Source organism: Eptesicus fuscus, chromosome 12 (assembly GCF_027574615.1).
Source record: "Eptesicus fuscus isolate TK198812 chromosome 12, DD_ASM_mEF_20220401, whole genome shotgun sequence".
NCBI classification, from domain to species: Eukaryota; Metazoa; Chordata; class Mammalia; order Chiroptera; family Vespertilionidae; genus Eptesicus; species Eptesicus fuscus.
Window position 1 is genome coordinate 59,051,105 of NC_072484.1, and position 21,377 is coordinate 59,072,481.

A 21,377-nucleotide genomic window follows, 5' to 3' on the forward strand; every position below is an offset into this window, starting at 1 on the left:
ACAGAAGGTGTTTAAAAATAATTCCATATAAGCCTAACCAATGGACACAGACAACAGGGTGGGGGGCGAGGGCATGAGTGAGGGTGTGGGGGGTAATGGGGAGCTAAGGACACATATGTAATACCGTAATCAATAAAGACAAAAAAATTTTTTTTAATTCCCTTTCCTCTATTCCAAGCAGCTTCTTTCCTTGTCCCTGCTTACTCAAGATCGCCCATCAATAGCACCTCTCTTCCTCTGGGTGGCCATACTTATGGGATCCCTCCAAACGCCTCAGCAATGTTACACTTTTGTGGAGGGCATCAGAAAACAAAAATTCTGGCTTGAGTCTGGTAAAAACAAAATAACACAAAATCCTGGGACAATGACATTTCAGAATTGGACTATCCAGCTCAGCATCACTGGATATCTGCAGCATTGGCCTCCCAGTTAAAAGTAAAAAAACAAATCCACTGTACCATACTGCTCCTTGGTTAAGTAAAGAACGGTGTAGCTGTGCATCTCCTTGGAGGGGTCTCTAAATTCAGAACTGGCACCCATTGGTCCCAAGTCCCCTCCCCACAGCCCCCCACAGGCCTTACCCACTTAATGGAACCCAAGCTGCATCTGGTCTTTTCAGAATAAATCATCATTTTAAAACAAACGTAAATCTTTTCATGCTGTCAATGTATGATTAGCCCATTTGTGTATGCATACATTCCAGTTTCTCCCATTTCTAAAAACACCCCCTCTCCCACACCTTTACTATATGTAGTTACATAGTGCTCATTAGGATTGTCAGGACTTCTCTGTATTTTAAAGTGTTGGTGGATATTTTGCCTTTCATCTATCCAATGTCTGGTAGGACAACAATGATTGGTTACCCAGTATCACTTAAATTATGTCAGCTACAGATAGTAAACACAAATTCAGTTAAGTTCACAGACTCATCACACATTACTGACTTCTTTCACAAGCTTTTCCTTTCATTGACCTTTCTGCAACAGACTTCTTTCTAGTCTTAGAAGTGAAGGTAGGAAATAGGACAGCATTAAAAAGTATAGCTAGCACAAGAGACAGATACTAGTGTGCTAGATTAGAGGAAGGAAAAGATGATATCAATAATTTAAAGGAAAACTTGGTTGGTGCACCTTTTGACTATTATTTCAAACAAGGTTTACTTTTTTTTAGTCACATTATTTTGTAAACCTTCACTATGCTTCTCAATGCCATTGTCTCATCCCGAGGAGGCTTATTTGTATTTATATTCCTTGGTATTCCAAATTTGCAATGCCTTTAGCAAGAGGCAAGAGTTAATCCTTATCAACTTTCTGAGAAGGCGGGAGACAAATTGCAGGGGGGCAGTCTGATGGACTTAGGGTAAGCTAGAGGCAGCAGCTGACTAAAAACCCACATCTGTGGGTTCCTATCCCAGCTGTTCCATTGATCTGCTGAAGGATCATGGGAGAAGTCATGAAAACCTGTTCAGCTTCCTCATCTAAAATTCCATATTGAGATCAGAGTAACATCAGTGAGTAGTAATATCAACGCAAAGGGCTGTTTAGTGAGACCTCACAATAATGACTGCCTGGTATGATTACAAATATTAAGTGGTTGAATATCTTATATGAACTAATATTTAATATTAATTGAATATTTATTAATGTTCACATCCAAAAACTGAAAATATCAAAGCAGAAAGATTAAATGATTTGCCAAGGGTTGTAAAACAAACTCATTTCTGAGCTAAGTTTAAATCCATAACTTCTTTCATTAATTTTCCTCACCCTATGTTACATTTAGTTATGATAAAAGTAAGATTACTAATACTCTCTCACCTCTGAATCTTAACTGCCTGCATGCCCCACAGTAAATAATGTGCCTGCTCGTGAACCAAAGAAGCACGACATTACTGGAGACTGCTGAGTGAAGTTACAGGTTCCTCACAAGATGACCAATTTTCAGATAAAGAGACTATAGTAAAACATGCTCAGCATTACAGTAATACTCCATAGATTTTAAACTGGGTAATTTTAAACTTCTGCAATTTTAGCATTTTTTTTCTCTGAATGTTAAACAGAATTTAGAGGGAAACTAATAAAAGTTTGAATCACTAAAGCTGTTGCCACATTCCACCCCAATATTCTTTAGTACTATACAAATATGAGAAGTAAATTATTATAATTTCTTGAAGGAAGAGACTAATGAAACAAAATTAAAATAAAAGCAAAGGAAGCTTTGCCTGGCCAGCATGGCTCAGTGGTTGAGCATCGACCTATGAACCAGGTCACAGTTTGATTCCTGGTCAGGGCACACGCCTGGGTTGTGAGCTCTATCTCCAGTATGGGGCATGCAGGAGGCAACCGATCAATGATTCTCTCTCATCATTGATGTTTCTCTCTCTCTCCCTTCCTCTCTGAAATCAATAAAAATATATTAAAAAAACAAAAACAAAGCAAAGGTAGCATTAAGTGAAAGCAGTCGCAGGGTTCCTCTTGGTCATGTGGGCAACACAGTTCTGTAATCTCAGAGAACCTCCTCTGCTCACTGAAAAAAGCTTCACGTGACCCAAATTCTAAGCCCAGCTGTTTTTCTAATTTATGTATCTGCCCTCCATGGGAGTAGAATGATCACTAAGCATTATTTTAGTTTCTGTGTCAAAGGGGCTTTTCCAAATGGATCCACCGGCTGCCAAGGAGCACACTGGAATGATGAACAGTGTTCTTGAGATGATTAATCCCTTCCTTCACCTCATTTCAGGTAGGTGTAGAATATACAGGGAATTCTATTCTCTGTGCCTATCAATTTCTGAGCCATTCACAAGTTGCTGGAGGGATCATCCTTTGCCTCTTGAGACATTCATAAAGACCATGAAGCCTCTCATTCTCATAGGGGAAAACTTAGTTGGGATAGTTACCATGCTCCACATGAAAATCTGTACAGGATGCTGCTGTTGGAGGTGTAATGAAGACCGGAAACATGATTTCTACAAATCCAGGTTTAACTGGTTTGATATTAAATAGTAAGTTGTTATTTTTGCTTGCAATATGCACATGGATAATTGGTAGAACACAGACCGGTAACTCCAGCCCTTGCAACTGCAGAGCCGACTGCAGGCTCTGAAACGATAGGCTTGAAGGGTTCTGGTTTAGAAAACTTTATGCTGTGCCTCTGCATTATGACATTTGAGGTCACGTGGGGAGGCTTAATTATAAAAGTTGGGGAATGGTGGTTCTCTCAGATCCAAGGGTGGCACTTAACCCCACCCCCAACTATCTCCCAGTCTCTCAGATGAGGACAGCAAAAGTTTAGTTAGTGTATAAAAGTGCTAGTTTTACACAGAACAGAGAGGGGAAGTAAGAGTAGGCTCCTGAGGAGTGGTTGGCACTGAGGAAAAAGGCGTTGATAGGAGAACTTGGAAAAAGCATAATGGGCTAACATAACGTAACTCACACATCCACAGGCAGGAGAAATAATACTTTGGAACAAATTAGGGTAAGTAGAGAGGAGGACAAGGACAATGAATCTATTTACTGCATCTGTCTCTTGGGCCAGCTAGTTGGCTGCCTCTCCCAGGTTGATAAACCACACCATAACTCATGTAAAACACCTTAAAAATAACGTGTGACCTTGTTCCTAGGGCACTGCCCAGGCAGCAGGGCTCCACAGCATCGGCCATTCTAGAAATAACACAATGATACCACTGCCAGGGAGAAATACTGCCATTAGAGATGATATGAGCATGAACTTACCAGGTAGTTTCCATTGTCTATTTTCACTCTACTTAACTTAATATATACAGTATATAAACGTCTATACTAATAAAAGGGTAATATGCTAATTAGACTGAGAGACCTTCCGGACGTCCTTCTGGACAAAGTCATGGTGGCGGGGCCAAGGCAGAGGTGGTTAGGGGCGATCAGTCCGGCGGGGGGGGGGGGGCAGTTGGGGGTGAGCAAGCTGGCAGGGGGGGGCAGTTAGGGGCGATCACACTGGCAGGCAGAGTGGTTAGGGGCAATGAGGCAGGCAGGCAGGTGGTTAGGAGCCAGTAGTCACGATTGTGAGAGGGGAGGGATGTCTGACTGCCGTTTAGGCCCGTTTGGGGGTTCCAGATTGGAGAGGGTGCAGGCTGGGCTAAGGGACACCTCCCAACCCGTGCATGAATTTTGTGCACTGGGCCACTAGTATAATACATAAAAAAATATACATACTGCCTGTCATATATATGTCAGCTTCAGCAGAATAAGCATCATCTAAAAATTACTGTCTTTGAGTCAAAGTTGGATGTTTTCTCAAGAGCACTAGTAAGGGATAACTGCCTTTGTTTTTAGATGACACTTGGAATAGGCAAGATTTTGAATATATGTTGGCATGCAAGTGCTCCAATGATTGCTTTAAGAAAAATCCCTATAAGAATGCAGTAAAAGAACATTAATATTGACATATGGCACTACTTCTCTAAAGCAGAGTGAGAACACTTGGCCAGTTCATTACCCTTTGATGAAAATACACACATCTTTCATTTGAGTCCGTGACCACAAATAAATGTGGTGGGAGCTGGCCAATCCATCTCTCATTTTGTCTCAAACTGGCACTCAGAAAGGTGTTTCTCATGTAGATTTAACGCAGGTTGGAGATCCCAGCCTCTGCTGCCAAACTACGTTACCCCACCATGCTGCCTTCATGGGAATAACCAAGTGTTAGTGTTGCTGCCTGTTAACCATTTGTTAGCTGGGTGGCCCTGGGAAGGTACTTATACTCTATGTATTGCATTTTCTCCATAATTAATAATAATAATTATTATTATTGAGAGAAATACCTGGAGCCTGCCTAGCACATAGTGATCACTCCTCACTTTCACCCAATCTTCTTTCCATTTTTAAGTGGTTCATCAGAAGAGTAACTTTTGCCTAGAAAGATCACAGAATTGGCTTTGCTTCCAATTACCTAACTTTCTTTTTGCAGTTTGTCTTGACAACAGATTTGCCTGTGCATTGAATTTACATCCCCCAGAAGACACACTTAGGGTCTTAATAAGTCCCCAGAGCACCTGCTGGCCCACAACACAGCCAGTGGACTGCCACACTGCAGCTTGGCAAGCTTTGCCTCTTTCCTTTATCCATTATCCTGATTATTTCTTGGAAAAGGAGGGAGTAAAAACAATAGAAACTTTCATCTTGTATTATGAAAGTGGTCTCAGAAAAATAATATTGCACAATAATCCTAACTTGTAATTGCACAGAACACCAATGTAATTTTATGTTCTGTATTTGTTAATAAACATTTTTTAATTGGTCAAGATGTTAGCTAGCAAAACATTGTCAAAAAACATAGGCATGAGTTCAGGAACACAGTAAATACAGTATTTTTAGTACTACAAACAATTAATGACAGCACTCATGTCACTTAATTTGGTAAAATAATTTTTAAGGGACCAAATTTTGAGAACAGGAGTGCATTACAAAGCACAGAGACAGGACATTATTTAATAAACTAGAAGCCCAGCGCATGATTCGAAATTGTGTGGCGCTGCCCACCCTTGAGTCGCCAGTCCGGCCCTGCCTTGCTTCCTGGGCCCTGCGGCAGCCACGGCTACTGCTAGTCTGGCCCTGCCTCCCTCTCTGGCCCTTAAAGCAACTGCGGCCACTGCTGATCAGGCCTTCCCCCAGCGCAGGCGCAAGGAGGCCCCTGCCACCCGGCCCCCAACGCTGCACACACAACCTCCTCCTGTCCAGTCTACCTGTTATGGCGTCCTGGTTAATTGATATATTTCTCTATTATACAGTATATACACTGAGTGGCAAGATTATTATGATCTCTGAACGCATAATAATCTGGCCACTCGGTGTATATCCTATATAATAATCCTATATAATAAAAGGCTAATATGCAAATTGTCTCCTTGACCGGGAGTTCGACCAGCAGGCAGGCCGGCCAACCGCCCATGTTCCCTCCCTCTGGCCAGGCTGGCCAGACCTCACCCATGCACGAATTCATGCACCAGGCCTCTAATATATATATACTGAGTGGCCAGATTATTATGCATTCAGAGATCATAATAATCTGGCCACTCAGTGTATAGATGCTATAGAAAGTAACACAATAATTGGAGGTCAAAAGAAGGGCTCAAAGTTAATTCTCTGTATTCTTTTACTCTAGATAAAGAACTCTGCATAATCTAACTTCTCACCAAATCATACTTTCCCCAAATACTTCCCATAGTATGTCAGAGAAATTCTTTAGCAACATATAAAATCCTGGAAAACCTAGTTGCAGCCTTTTCCTGTAGGTAGAAACTCTGCAAAAACTAGCTAGTCTCACCACTCCGAAAAGCAATTAACCTTGGCATCTTCAACATGATAAAAATATTAATAATGTCACTGCAATTTTTATAATTTAAGAGCAAAGTTTCTCAGTCATTATAAATGGTGACACTCTATTATTAATATCTGTGCACATTAATTTCTAAATATCTAATTTCAAGCAACTCAACAAAATGAAGGCCTAATATTTTCCAGAATGTAAATGTAATCTAACTCCAGTGTGCTCAGCGGCTCTCAGATTTGTTATTTGAATAAGATCCACGTTGTCCCCAATAGCTCTATGGGCTCATACTGTGCAGTGTAGAACTTCCATTTTTTAATGGATTTCTTTTTCTCATGGTGCAATGGGTTTGAAATGAGCTTTGGAAAGAGGGAGAGAGAGGAAAGGGAAGGATTTTTTTCTCCCAGTAGGCGATCTGCTCATAAGGAGGAAAAATTTCAAAACAAATTTTGTTGTGGAATATGTATTGATTTGCTCTTAAATTCTCAATATGCTACATATTAAAGAATAGTGGTTATGTGACGTCAACACAGTTGGTAATCTATTTGGTCTCCATCGATGCTGTGATACTTATTCTCCTCCTGCAGTCGGTCTCCCGGGGAAGGAGATGTGGAAGGCGGTGGTGGCAGGAGCCCTGCTTTTGATCTGAGGACTCTTTCTCGCCTGCCACAGAGCGAAGGTGTCCTTTGTGGAACTCCTTGTGCTCCTATTCCTGCGGCATCTTCAATATATCCCAGTCAGCACAATGCACGGCCCCACTCTAATTTGGTTGTCAGTGTAGAAGAATTCTGATAAAAATCTTACTGGCCCTGGAGCAGTAAGATGCCACTGAGGCGATCAGTGTCTGCATTGCATTTTTAAGAATTGTGTAGAAATCCTGGTGCATTTTCTTGGTAGGATGGATTCAGTAGATGAATGCAGCTGTTTCTTGAAAATTCTGGTAGTGGATTGAATTTATTCTGTAACTTTGATGGAGACACTGACTCTCATCCTGGGGAGCAGCACTCCTTCCTGTACAGTAGTCACCCCTTATCTGGGTTTCAATTTCTGCGGTTTCAGTTACTCCTGGCAATAGCAGTCCAAAAATATTAAATGAAAAATTCCAGAAATAAACAATTCATAAGTTTTAAATTGGACGCCATTCTGACTAGCATGAAATCTCACACCATCCACTCCATCCCTCTCAGGATGTGACTCATCCCTGTGTCCAGCTCCTCCACTCTGTGCACGCTGCCCAACCATTAGTCACTAAGTAGCACTGTCTCAGTATCGCAGTGCTTATGTTCAGGTAACCCTTATTTTACTTAATGATGATCCCAAAGTGAAAGAACAGTGATGCTAGCAAATTGGATATGCCAAAGAGAAGCCGTAAAGTGCTTCCTTTAAGTGAAAAGGTGAGTACAGTTCAATAAGAAATTTTGAAAAGAACACATTCCTATATCTTTTGCTGCAGTATACTGTTGTGATTGTTCTATTTTATTATTAGTTACTACTAGCCCTGCACACAAATCCGTGTGCCAGTAGCCTCTCCATGCCCGCTGCCCAGAGGCTCTCCGCGGCCCAGAGGCCCATCTGCGGCTGGGCGCAGAATGCTTGTCTTGTCGCCGGGGCAACAATGCAAGCGTTCCACACCCCAGCCTGGCCAGAGGCCCATCCATGGCTGGGTGTGGAACGCTTGCCTCATCGCCAGGGCGACGAAGCAAGCATTCTGCCAGGCTGCTCATGCTGCCCGCTCTCAGCGACCGCCCCCCCTGAGACTGGGGGACTCTGGCGGGCTGAGAGGACTGGGCACCACCATCTTGTGGCTATGGGCGCTGCCATCTTTATGATGGAGTGATGGTTAATTTGAATATTACCCTTTTATTAGATAGGCTTGTTATTAATCTCTCACTGTGCCTAATGTATAAAATAAACTTCATCATAGGTATCTACACTAATAAAAGAGAAATATGCAAATTGATCATGCCTCCATGATGCCCACCAGCCAATCAGGAGTGAGTATGCAAATTAATCCAACAAAGATGGTGGGTTGATTTGCATACACAGGCGCAGAGCAAAGACTGAAGGCTCTTGCCCGAGAGAAGACTGAAGACTGAAGATGACTGAAGACTGAAGAGGATTGGCTTCTCCGCTGCAGCCGGAGCGAAGGCCTGGGTCCTGGGTGCCGGAGGAAAATCAGTGCTGGCAGCCAGGGGAAGGAAGGCCTATTGCATGAATCTTCATGCAACAGGCCTCTAGTGTATATATATATATAAGAAAAAACATGTTATATATAAGATTTGTACTATTTGTTATTTCAGGGGTCCACTGGAGGTCTTGCAAAGTATTCCCCCAGATAAGATGGCACCACTGTATTTTGCTGGGAGTGAAGGACTCGGTACTTGTGCTTATGAAAGGTGTCCCATGGGGTGCCACACAATAGCTTTCACTATATTACATTAAAAATTCCTGGCTTTGCAGGATAAGTGTTAATAGTGTGGACAATGAAAAGCAGCAGCTGGGGCTATGGGAACAGATATCCCAGAAATACAAGTTGGCTACTCTATCTCATTAAACTTTGATGGCATATATTTGGCCACTGAGCTCTGTGCTTGATTACAGATAGACTTATTTTGTGGTTTCTCAAATACCATAGTGTTCAATGTCTATTTTGGAGTTATTTGGAAAGCAATTGTAAGTAGTTCCAAAAGTTTACTAAGAACTTAGAGAAACACCTGGAGATGACTAAAACATTGCTTTTTAAGTCAGTTTCACAAACATGTTTTCTTTTAAAAATGATGAATATAGATAGATACTGAGAACATGGTATTGATCAGAAATTCCTATTAACTGGCACTATCACGTAATCAATAGAATTGAAAATAATGTTAAATGATGGCTCAGAAGTGTAGAAAGTCTCTGGAGTGCTTTCTGAATCATAAAGCAATAAAATATGTTCAGCATATTTTCAGTATCAAATTAATTTCAATATTCAAAATGTGGCAGTTGACATATAGCTAACTTTCAATTAATTAATATATTGGATTACAATAAGTATGAATCATGCCTCCACCTTGCCAGATGCTGGTCACAATGAACAATAGGGCGTACTGCACTTTATATGCCTCTTGTGGAACAACAAACATCAATTTCCACACATTTAAGCAACGGCAAAAGTAAACAAGGTCAAATAGCTTTATTTAACCTTTGCAGCTGAAAGGGCCCTGGGTTTACAATAGTCATACATATTTTTTCACATCTAACCTTCTGAGGTAAAAGAGAATCTCAATTTAAGTTTTGCAAATAGCTGACTCTTCCCTTACTTTGCCAATAGAGGAGAATTTTCTGTTTCAAGATTCAGTGAGCAAGTAGGCTAATGGGCATAAAGAATTCTGACATCATTAGTTTTTAGAGAAAGAACAATTCAACAAACTGGAAAACATACCGCAATGGCCCGAAGTTGGGCTATGCAAATTTGATGCCACAGAGGTGTACACTAAATGGCCAGGCAGAAACCATTGCAATTCCAGGGAAAAAAATCTGTCTATTTAAATTTAATATCTGGAAGAATGAGTCCAATGTTTGAACATGTAATTATCACCCTGTCCTTTTTAATTATGTCTTCCTATTTTTAAGTGGTATAAAGGGATTTCTTATATATTTTCAGCTAGTGTTAGTTCTTTAAAATATACTATGCTGAGATAGTTAACACGATCTATAATTTGTTTATGTGTATTAGTATAAAACTGCTTGCATAGGTGAAATATAAATTTGATAAGGCAATAACACTGTAGAGAAAGGGGCAAGGAACATGGTTCCACAAATGCTATAAAATTCATTCAGTACTGAGTGTCCACGCAGAACTGGCACAAGCCAGGCCCAGAGGATGCAAAAATAAGCAAAAATTCCCAGCCTCTGACAAGTTCAAAGTGTAGCGGGCACGTTAACGCCCTGCACAATAAGGGCAGATGAGCTCAGTATTATGCGAAAAGTGACTGGAGGAGGAGGCACGGCATGCAAATGCCCCTGCAAAGTCTGACTACAGGTCCACCTAGGCCAGTCCTTCACAGACCTCTTGCCTGTCTGACAGGAGTCTGGCAAGGCACCACCTAATTTCTTTTATAAAATATGTTTTCTTTGATTTTTTTTTTTTTAAGAGAGAGAGGGAGGGGAAGGGAGAGAGAGAAACAGAAACATCGATGCGAAACAGCAATTGGCTGCCTCCTGGGACCATGCCCTAACCTGGAAATAACAGAACACCTCTTGGTGCATGGGACAACGCTCAGCCATTGAGCCATACCGGCCAGGGCAACACTGTCTCCTTTCTGATGCTGCTCTTAAAGTCCCCACTCTCTCCCCGCCTCTCAGTGCTGTCCTGTGTGTGCCCATTCTTAGCCCAACTTTCCTACTAAAATCTCTTGAACTCCATCTTTACAACATCATGTATCTTGGAGTGAGAAGTAATGGGCTGAGGCACGTGACTCAGCCTGCATCTTCATGGTCTTTTTGGCGAACACACTGCCTCATTCATCACTGTTGCTCCAGCTCCCTCACATTAGGAGGCAGTACAGGGAGGTGGCCCAGGGTATGGGCTTTGAAGCAAGATCTGGGTTCAAACCTTAGCTCCATCATTGTTAGTTGTGAGCCCAAGGGTATATGATTCAATTCCTGTACCTTAGCTTCCACTCATCTGTACAACGGGCCATCCCCAACACAGGATTAAGGCGATTATACCTGAGAATCCCGGTAAATGATTTAGCATACGCAGTACTCATATTGTAAGCTAATCCAAACAGTCAGCAAACTGCCTTCTTTTACCCATATCCCTCTGCCCCTGCCCTTCCCCTGATGCAATTCTCCTCGCCCTTCAGAGGTGGGCCCCAGTGTCACTTCCCAGAGGAGCCCTCGCTGGCCTTCTGGCCTCCCATACTGCTCTTCCCTGGCACTCACCTCAGCTGCAACCTTACATGGGTTTATGCCACTCACTCTCCCTGGCCTGTGAGCTCCATGACAACTAAGACAGCTCTGCTCTGTTCCCTGAGGTCTCTGCAGGCCTAGAATAATGCTGGGCATGCACAAAGATGGCGTTCAATGACGAAATGAACAAACAAATGGTGTGGCACCACTGAACGGTTCTGTGGAAATGCCTCAAGGCCCCTGCTTAGGGAGGCAGTCCCAAGTGGGTGGCTTCAGCCTCTTTCCGCTCCCAGCAGCTCAGCTTTTAAATATGTATTTCTAGGTCACCCTTCTGCCCTCAGGACTCCATTGGAAGACACTTAAATATAGTTTAAAAACTACTTGTTTTTGCTGAAACTGGTTTGGCTCAGTGGATAGAGCGTCGGCCTGCAGACTGAAAGGTCCCGGGTTCGATTCCGGTCAAGGGCATGTACATTGGTTGCGGCACATCCCCATTAGGGGGTGTGCAGGAGGCAGCTGGTCGATGTTTCTCTCTCATCAATGTTTCTAGCTCTCTATTCCCTCTCCCTTCCTCTCTGTAAAAAATCAATAAAATATATTTAAAAAAAAACTACTTGTTTTCAACATTCCTTCCAAGGACTTACATCTTCTACTTCAGGAATCTATGAGACAATATGACCAGATACTTCTACACTGTCTGTTTTTGAAGAAGCAACTCAAATCACACATCTCTCCTATTTATAGTGAATAGTTACTTCACCTTGGTATATATATGAAAGAAACAATTTTAAACACTGCAACTTTTCTAAGAAATTATCTAGAGGTAGTTAAAGAGGTGTTGACCTTTGGTGGAATGGAGCCCCCAAAGAAAATGTCTAATATTTTGGCATTCATTCCAAGACTAATTTCTATTGATTAGTGACATCTGGTAATATCATGCTCCTCTCACCCACACCTTTCAGATTACTAGGCTTCACACTTGCTAAGCACTGCACAGAGATGTAGGATTCGAAGCAGCTCAATTCATGTTCTGCATGGCCGATAAGACCATCACTTGAGCAGGTATACTTGAAAGTAAGGTTTCTTTGATAAGTAAGGTGTTCAAGAAGGAGAACAGCAATTCTGTCACCTGCAAGGAGTACTTTCTGGCCAAGCAGAAAGGCACTCTTCTTAATAAAAGAAAGCCCGTCACCACACAGAATAAGGTCAGAGACACTGACATGGGTCCTGATTCCAGACTTCCTATTCAACACAGAGCAAAATTAGCAACATTTCTGCACAAGTTTGCTTTCATGTTTAAATGAGAACTCAGCAGTGGTCAGAGAGAAAGCAAGTCACACAGCATCCCGAGCACCCCCCCCCCCCCCACCATAGGGGCCCAGCGGCGCTAAGGCACCCCACCCAGCCAGGAGGTTACATTTCAGGTGTATTAATCCATCTCCGATGAAGTTACAAGGAAATGTTTGAGTATTGGTCATACCTTCCTATATGTGCTTTTTAAATGCCCTTTCATATTAATTCTCTCCTTTGATCCACTCAACTCTCACTTTTAGAAGTAGAGAAATGGTCTCCATCTCACAGTCTAAATGGCTGAGCCCCATCAGGCAGTGAGTTTGTGGTTCGGCTTAAAGTCGGCTCTCCTTCAAATGGTACCGCAATTAAAACACAGTTCCGTGAGTGTATCATGACCAAACAGTGTTTTAAAGGGAAAGAGTTTTGAATTTGTGAGGAAAATCTAAGCTGTATCTCTAAGCTATAACAGCTGTGTGACCTTGGACAAGTCACCTATCCTGCAACTCAATCACCTCAACAAGAAAATGGTAACCACAATCATTTGCAGGGAAATTGGGCCAATAAACATAAATCTGCTTTATAATATGCAAAGTGCTAGATGAATATGTTATTATCATTATCACTATCATAGGGAGCACATTAATAAAATAGGCATTATGTGGTGCTATTGCTAAGAAATGTTTTTTAAAAATAATGTCCTTTTCAAAGTTACGGAATAAAAACTAGGCAACATATGTAAATGAAAACCTACCACCACTGAAGATTTCTTTAAAGCAGTGGTTCTCAACCTTTCTAATGCCGCGACCCTTTAATACAGTTCCTCATGTTGTGGTGATCCCCAACCATAAAATTATTTTCGTTGCTACTTCATAACTGTAATTTTGCTACTGTTAATGAATTGTAATGTAAATATCTGTGTTTTCCGATAGTCTTAGGCGACCCTGCTAGCGATTCTCAACCTGTGGGTCGTGACCCACAGGTTGAGAACCCCTGCTATAGAGCCTAAGGCCATCGGAAAACAGATATTTACATTACGATTCATTAACAGTAGCAAAATTACAGTTATGAAGTAGCAAGGAAAATAATTTTATGGTTGGGGGTCACCACAACATGAGGAACTGTATTAAAGGGTCACGGCATTAGAAAGGTTGAGAACCACTGCTTTAAAGCTTCATTTTTCTAAAGGCAAATAAAAGAAAAAGTGTCATCAGAGTGGCTACATCTAGAATAACTCAGGACTCTTCCCTATTTTTTTTTTAAGTTTAGTTTCTAGTTTCCTTAAATACTTGTTATTTTATTATTTATTGCCTCATAATTACTTTATAATCTAATTTCTGCATATCAAAATCACTGGCAGTCAAAATTTGAAGGAAAATGGCATCATCTAAAATTATTTTAAAAAGGAAAATAAATCAAAGAAGAAAAGCATAACAAAACATGAGTGAGGCATAACAAAACATAAGTGAGGGAGAACCATGTAAATAATAGAAGAAACTGTTGTCTTGTTAATAAATAAAGTCTACAACAAAAATGATACTCGATGTACCCCCACAAGGCAGTGGTAACTATGGCAACAAGAAGAGATGCAAAGTACTCAGTCAGTCAATCCAATACCTAATTAATATACTAAGTATATTTCATGTATATTTTCATATGAGACTGAATTATTTTATGCCCCTTATTGATGTAAAATTAATCACTTTAATAGCTACTCCTTTAATTTATAAAGAGATGAAAATTTCTGGGTCTCCCAACTAATATACTAAATAAACATAACTTTTAAACACACAACCCATGAACCAGTCTCAGCAACAACTCTCATTTTCTACCTCCAAGTAATGATTTTTAAGTCCAAATAATTTTAGTTCAGAAATCTAACAGGACAACTGTCCAATGATATAGCAAAGAATAATATACATATATGTAAGACATTAAATCCTAATTATTTAGACACAAAGTGTTTGATATTACTATTTAAAAGTCTCTCTCTTCAATAATGGAATGTCAAAATAGCAGTGCTGTCTGGGTAGAGAAACCCAGGCAATCTTTGGCTACAGGCCTCTTAAGAAAGCAAAATCCACTGCCTCATTCCATCACTCATTCCAATCCTTTGAACCTGCACTCCTATCCAACCCTTTTGCTGGATCCTTTAGAACAATCCCTGAGCTCTTCTGCATTGACTATACCCTTATGGGGTATAAATCCCAAGTCCAGGAAACTTTTCTCATAAAATAGGCATGTTCCCTCCAAGGAGACTGAGTATCAGGGCAGTTTTTCTGTGTGTGTTTTTCTAAGTCCTCGGTATCTATCATCAAGGCAAGAAGGTGCCTCACAGCATTGACCTGTTGGAGAGAAGCAGGGGCTCCCTGCCTTTGGTCCTGGATACATTTTAGAGGTAGAGGTTCTCTGCTATAGTCAGAGACATTTCCCTTTGGCACTGAAGTTGGAGACAAGAAAGAGAGGCCTGGCAACACCCTGGGAGAAATGTATAAAGGAGAGAAATGCTTTATTTGGGGTGCCCTCCACCCTCCTACACCCACACAGCTCTTACGAGTTCACAGAACTAAGAAAGGAAATGTCCACATCCCTCAGATCTGACACTGGGAAGAAGCTGAAGTTATTAGAATTTCTTAGGACGTTCCCTGAGATGATGAACCTAGAATCTAAGAATCTAGGAATCCCGTTTTGGTCCTGGGGAATGAATGCTGTGCAGTGCGGGAACACAAAGCTGTAATTCTATTCCTGAACAAAGATGCTTCTCTGCTTGCATCTGGGTGGGCCACTCTCCCACAGCTCTGAGCAGTGAGCAGGTTGAGGACCCACAGCAGTGCTGGTGTCTGGTCACTATCCCGTGACAATGCTGAAGGGACCAGCTATGCGTGTGGATGGCAGTGATTTGTTGGGTAAAGCTGCATTCTGAGACAGCCAGAGACAGGGTCACTGTGGGCAGGAGGATTTGTCACAGGCAGATTCCAGGTCGAGAGGATTATTTTTGGAATACTCTGAGGAAGCGGATGGCGTGGCTGCCCACACTGCACCAGGGCTTGGTGCTGCGGGATATAGTTTTCAGAGTTGTCAGTCCCTCAAGCCTCATAACTAAACATAAGTATCTACTTATTAAAACGTATTTATTTTTATTCAGACTTTTGTATTTTTGCACTATTACTTCGCTCCAGAATTGATTTTTTCAAAATATTTTGTCTACAATGCTTATAATTCTGCAAAGTCCATAAGCTATAATCTATGCCTTGATTCCAAGAAAACTGGCTTTCTCACTTCCATGTTCTCTGGTACTTGCAGAAAAAAGAGTTTACATTAAAAGAAGGGCAAAGGAAATTTTGGGGAAGAAAATATAGAAGAGATTAAACACTAAGCTGAAAATAACACTCACCATATCCTAGAAAGGCAGTTAGAGGCAACCAGACCCTTCCCTTACTCCCAAGAACCCTCCTCTTGCCCAGAGCCTTGTGCGCATTGTGAGGCAGCTCCCAGCAGGCCTGGGGGTGTAGGTGTTTCTGAGCATCTGGCGGTGAAACAAACTAGTCATTCAAATCTCAGCATCTCCATAATTTATAACTTGACACCCCTGATCACAGCTGGTCTGTAACTTGGGATACAGTTCTCTGTTCCTAATTTTTTTTTTTAAAGCAAAGTAAAGTTAACTCCCCTTTTTAATAAGAAATGTTTGTTATATTCTATTCTATCTTGAAAACTCTTACTATTAATATTCTAACTGACCCCTAAAGAAAACAGTAGAGTGCCTGCACGAAGATATGCTACGAATAGATGCTGTCTCTATCATTAGTAAGAACCGGCACGTCACTTAGTTGTCTTACAGCAGTACAGATGTTATCATAGCTGTTGATATTTTTCTAGACTACAATTGAGGATATTCATTATGAACTCTTATTAGGTTATCAGTCTCCTCTTGCTTAATTGTCAGAATATCCTCCTTGAGTTAATTGTTGTTACCAAGCTCCTGCCCTTCGAGTCATCTTTTAGCCCAATGCAAATAATTTCCTTCATCTTCCCAAGAACTCCAGTTTGTCCCTGTCCCACTACATGGCCCACATTACCACACCAAATACTGCTGAGTCACTACAAAGATGCTTTAAAAAATTACTGTGGTTTTTTTTTTTAGGTTTATAGAAGAACTAGAGGCCCGATGCATGAAGATTCGTGCAAGAACGGGCCTTCCTTCCCCGGGCTACCAGCACTGCCTTCGCTCTGGCCAGAGCTGCCTTTCTGCCTTCCCATGCTGCCCAGAGGCCTGGAGGGGCTGGGGCAGTGCGGAACGCCCCCAGCTGCTGGGTGCCTGTGTATGCAAATTAACCTCCCATCTTTGTTGGGTTAATTTGCATACTCATTCCTGATTGGGTAGTGGGTGTCGCAAAGGTATGGTCAATTTGCATCTTACTCTTTTATTAGTGTAGATTGAGCAGATAGTGTGAAGGGTTCCCACATACCCCCTCACTCTACTCCCCAACCTCCCCAACAGTTTCCCTTATTAATATATTGCATTAGTGTGGTTCATTTGTCACAAATTATAAACCACTATTGACACATTATTATGATGAACTAAAGTCTATAGTTGACATTAGGGTTTGGTCTTGGTGTTATATTGTCCTAGGGGTTCTGACAAATGTATAATGCCAGGGCTTCAGTTTCCTCTAGGGTACTCTTACTTTCCCCTGTTGTTTTGGGGTTTCTTAAAGAAATCCCTTAGAAACTCCTTAAATACAGCCTATGTCTCTGTTGCAATATGCTATGATCATATTGGGCCCTACTGATGTGGAGGTCAAGGTATTGGTGAGGAGGAGTGTTCTCGAGTTTTATGATTAAAACCAGTTAGTTTTTTAATGAGCCAGAGTCTTGGGGCTGTGACCTTCAGAAGAGTTTCTTGGCCTTTTCTCCTTCCTTCCCTAGTATAAGACATATGGCTAGAGGGAACTAGAGCTGTCTGCCTTTCCCCTAGGATGCATGGCCCTGGTAAAGCAGTTTCCCTGAGGACAGGACCTCAGGTCTCTGATGTATCTAAGAAGAGTTGTGGCTCAGTTTGTTCAGCATTTTTCCTGTTCTGAGGACGTGAGTGATGACTTACAAACTCTTCCCATGTCAGAATCCTGACCAACAATTTGCTTTTAACTGTAATGATTCTCACAAACAAACAATGTCAGGAAGAAGCCTACACAGAGCCAATAATGAACTCTCAGAAAGAAAATCTACCCAAAGCAATCTATAGACTCAATGCAATCCCTATTAAATAACAAGGGCACATTTCACAAAAACTAGAACAAATACTCCAAAAGTTTATATGGAACAAGAAAGACCCAAAATAGCCATAGCAATCTTGAGAAAGAAGTATAAGGTAGGAGGGTTCACAATACTGGAAATGCAATAATGAAAATAAGCAAACCATGATTAGGATGGATCATACATAATGTTAGCAAAATAAGTCAGACACAAAAGGGTACATACTGTATGGTTGCATTTATCAAATGTTCAGAACAAGGACAAAGTAAAAACTGATAGTGATGGAAATCAGAAGAATGATTATCATGGCAGGAGCGGGAAAGTGCATGGCACGAGGTGGGACTTGAGTTAGCTTCTATTTCATGACCCAAGTGGTGATTAAATGGGTGTGACCTCTTGTGTACCTGACTACAATTTTCACTTAAAAGAATCTAGCAGTGTATATGCACCGACTTAGAAAGGTAATCATAATATGCTATATCAGCAAGTAGAAAAATAAAATGAATTCTAGATCTCCAATATAATTGTATATTGGTAGAAAAAAAACCAACAGGTAAGTTATTATATCCAAAATAAATCTATAAAGCATTTATTAACCATGCTTATCTCTTGCATTTTTGCTTTATGAAATTTTTGGATTTTTAAGGAAGTTAGCAATTAGTTACATATTTGAGTCAAAAAATGTCCAGAAGTAATAAAGAAACAGTTTTCTAGTTAAACATTCCACACTTCCACATGTGTCCCCGTGGAGTGGCACGGTATGGTACCCCTGACAGCATATTGTCTGTGGTACCAAGGAGCTGAGTCTTAACTGCTCTGGTTCTAGCGTTCTCTCAGGGACAGAAGGTGAACAGGTCCTCTACACGTAAAGTCAATGCACTTTCATTAGCCTCACTCAACTTATGTTCAAAGGAACTTCTGTGCAGGTCCCTGTGGAACACTCATCAAGCAAACGTAAAAACCCCAAAGGCCACTGCACAGACGCCCAACTCAATCCCAGAGAATGGATCCACTTGTTCATGCACTATTTACTTAACAAAAGGCACAAAGGATCACTACCATTTGCCATGTCTTAGGTGTGACACTCAATAAGCTTCCCTGCAAATCTTTAGTTAGACACACCCCAACTTACTTCTGCTAATTTCACTACTAAATGGCCTTTTAGATAATCATTTTTCTCAACCAATTTATATTATAAACTAGAGGCTTGGTGCACAAATTTGTGCACAGGTGGGATCCCTTGTCCTGGCCAGCAATCGGAGCTGATAGGGGCTGCGGGAGATTGGCTAATGGGGGGAGGGACCGTGGGAGGTTGGCCAGCCAGGGGGAGGGATCACGGGAGGTTGTCTGGCCGTGGGAGGTTGGCTGTGGGAGCACACTGACCATCAGGGGGCAGCTCCTGCATTGAGCGTCTGCCCCCTGGTTGTCTGTGCGCGTCATAGTGACGGGTCGACCCGTCGTTTGGTCGGTAGCTTAGGCTTTTATGTACATAGATTAATTAAAACTTTCTGTCACCTAGTTTTACTTTTTTAGATTAGTTTTACTTATAGATTAATTAAAACTTTCTGTTACCTAGTTTTAACATGAATATGTTATGAGAAAAAAATGTTGAATCTCTACAAAGTATATTTTTAAAATACTTAAAAAATGGGTAGCATTTAAAAACATTTTTATTATATCGGAATAAAACTATTTAGACAATAAAGATGTTTCCAAGTAAAAATTGAAAACATATCCAATATATGAAAAACATAAGCTACCTATGTTGTGTACACATGTGTACACAATCTCTAAAAATCAAAGTTATACTATTTTCCCTCATGTGAAAAATAGAGAACAAATTTTAGCCCATTTTCCTTAAAACAACAACAACAATAATAACAACAAAAATATATTCAAATTGATGGCCAGATCAAAAAACAAACACACACAAAACAAAGGCAAATATTTAGAAATTATGCTTAGATTTATAGGATTACAAAAAATAAAAGGAAAATATTAAATAATCATTTAATATCACAACAGTAACAGATTCTCGTTATTTTGTCCCATGCAGGTACGAACCAGAGAAAATGAACTTGTAAAATAATGAGGATTAGTCCACTATAAGGAAGAACCAGTTTGTGTGACAAAAGGCTAGAATAGAAAGCAGGTGCTAAATGAATCCTGTCCATTTTCATGGACTAGAATGGAGCCCGGAAGGCATTTTCTCAACAAAGAGGGTATGGACCCCAGTAGCTAGCTGTGGGCTCTGCATCAGGCAGGGTGCATTCCTGCACCTCCTATGTCATTATTGCCCCAAATCTGTGATCATAGACCTTCATCATGAGGACACTGAAATGTTTAGAGAACACAGTGGATGCACAAATAAATAAACGCATATGGTTATAAATGATGCAGAAAAGAACAAGTGCATACTAAACATCTTTCCCATTATGCAAATGCATTTTGCTAGTGATCTTTTCTATTTTTACAAAGATGCTCCTCATTACTACTTTTACTATGTGAACTATAAAATTGTGTATCTGTTTTAACAGGAACATATACATAATTACTCCGTGGAGATGTTTTCAAAAGTGTCAAAATATAATGAACACACTGACACTTTTTTTAGGGCTCCATGTGCCATTCTAAAACATGTTTACAGAATGGATTAGAGCATTTGTATGAGGCAGTTTCTGAAGTATCAGTTATTGATTTTATTTTTTGTAAAGTGCTGTTCAGAACCAGTTATGTCACACAGAAAGCCCTCTGGTTATGGAGAAATGTGTAGGTGCACAAGGAAACCCGAGTAACTTCACTGCCCTCCATTTTCTGAGAAGATTCCTTCCTCCTTTGTGGCTGAGTTCCCAACCACAAGCTGAGCTTGGGTCCCCCTGAAATGAGCAGGTGAGCTCTGCTCATAGAAGTCACAGCCCTTTTGTTCAATGACTGCCAAGCACCCTGTTTTTCTCTAAGAAAAGTAGAACAGGTGATTGCATTGGAGATGAAGTGCAGTGTTACCAAATTGGGCTAATTTGTTGCACTTTTGGCCAAGTCAGAAGAAAACTCACTGTCTTTTTCTAAAAGATAAACAGATCTCCTACATGTTTTGGGAGATACAAACATAAGGAACTACTATGGCTAAAGACAAAATGATACTAATTAATTACAAATGCTTCAGTCTGACCAAGTGAAAATTATTGCACTAAATTAACACAAACACGGTATAATTTATTCCTTAGCTTGCTACAATAGAACTTCAAAATTATAGATCAGATTTTGCCTTAATTGGAAAGAAACATAATTAAATGAAAACATGTAGTTCTTTTTCCTATACTCAGATTTAAATAATTAAACTTTTTTCCCATAACCTTCTTGCCTATGTTACTAATGAAGTACATTTCCCGGTTCCCCCAACTTATAAAAGTGCACTGAGCCACTTCTGGTTTCCCTCCATGCCCTCTGCAGAGGGCAGAAAAAGATTCTACCACTGAGACTTTTACTTCCAAAAGCTTAGATTTGTCCTACCATGAGTGAGTGCCATAGAAATCTAGTCCTCTCACTTTAAATTTGAAAAAATTAAGATTCAGCGTAGTGAATAACAGAAATTATTCATACGGTTGGGACTAGACCACAAGTCTCTTGACTTC

At 40.7% G+C, this 21,377-nt stretch overlaps 1 protein-coding gene across 4 annotated transcripts in view; it reads right to left on the reverse strand.

Annotated features, from left to right (window-relative positions):
- L3MBTL4 (L3MBTL histone methyl-lysine binding protein 4) overlaps nucleotides 1-21,377 on the reverse strand; it is a 323,126-nt gene that overhangs the window by 64,412 nt on the left and 237,337 nt on the right. The window lies entirely within an intron of this gene.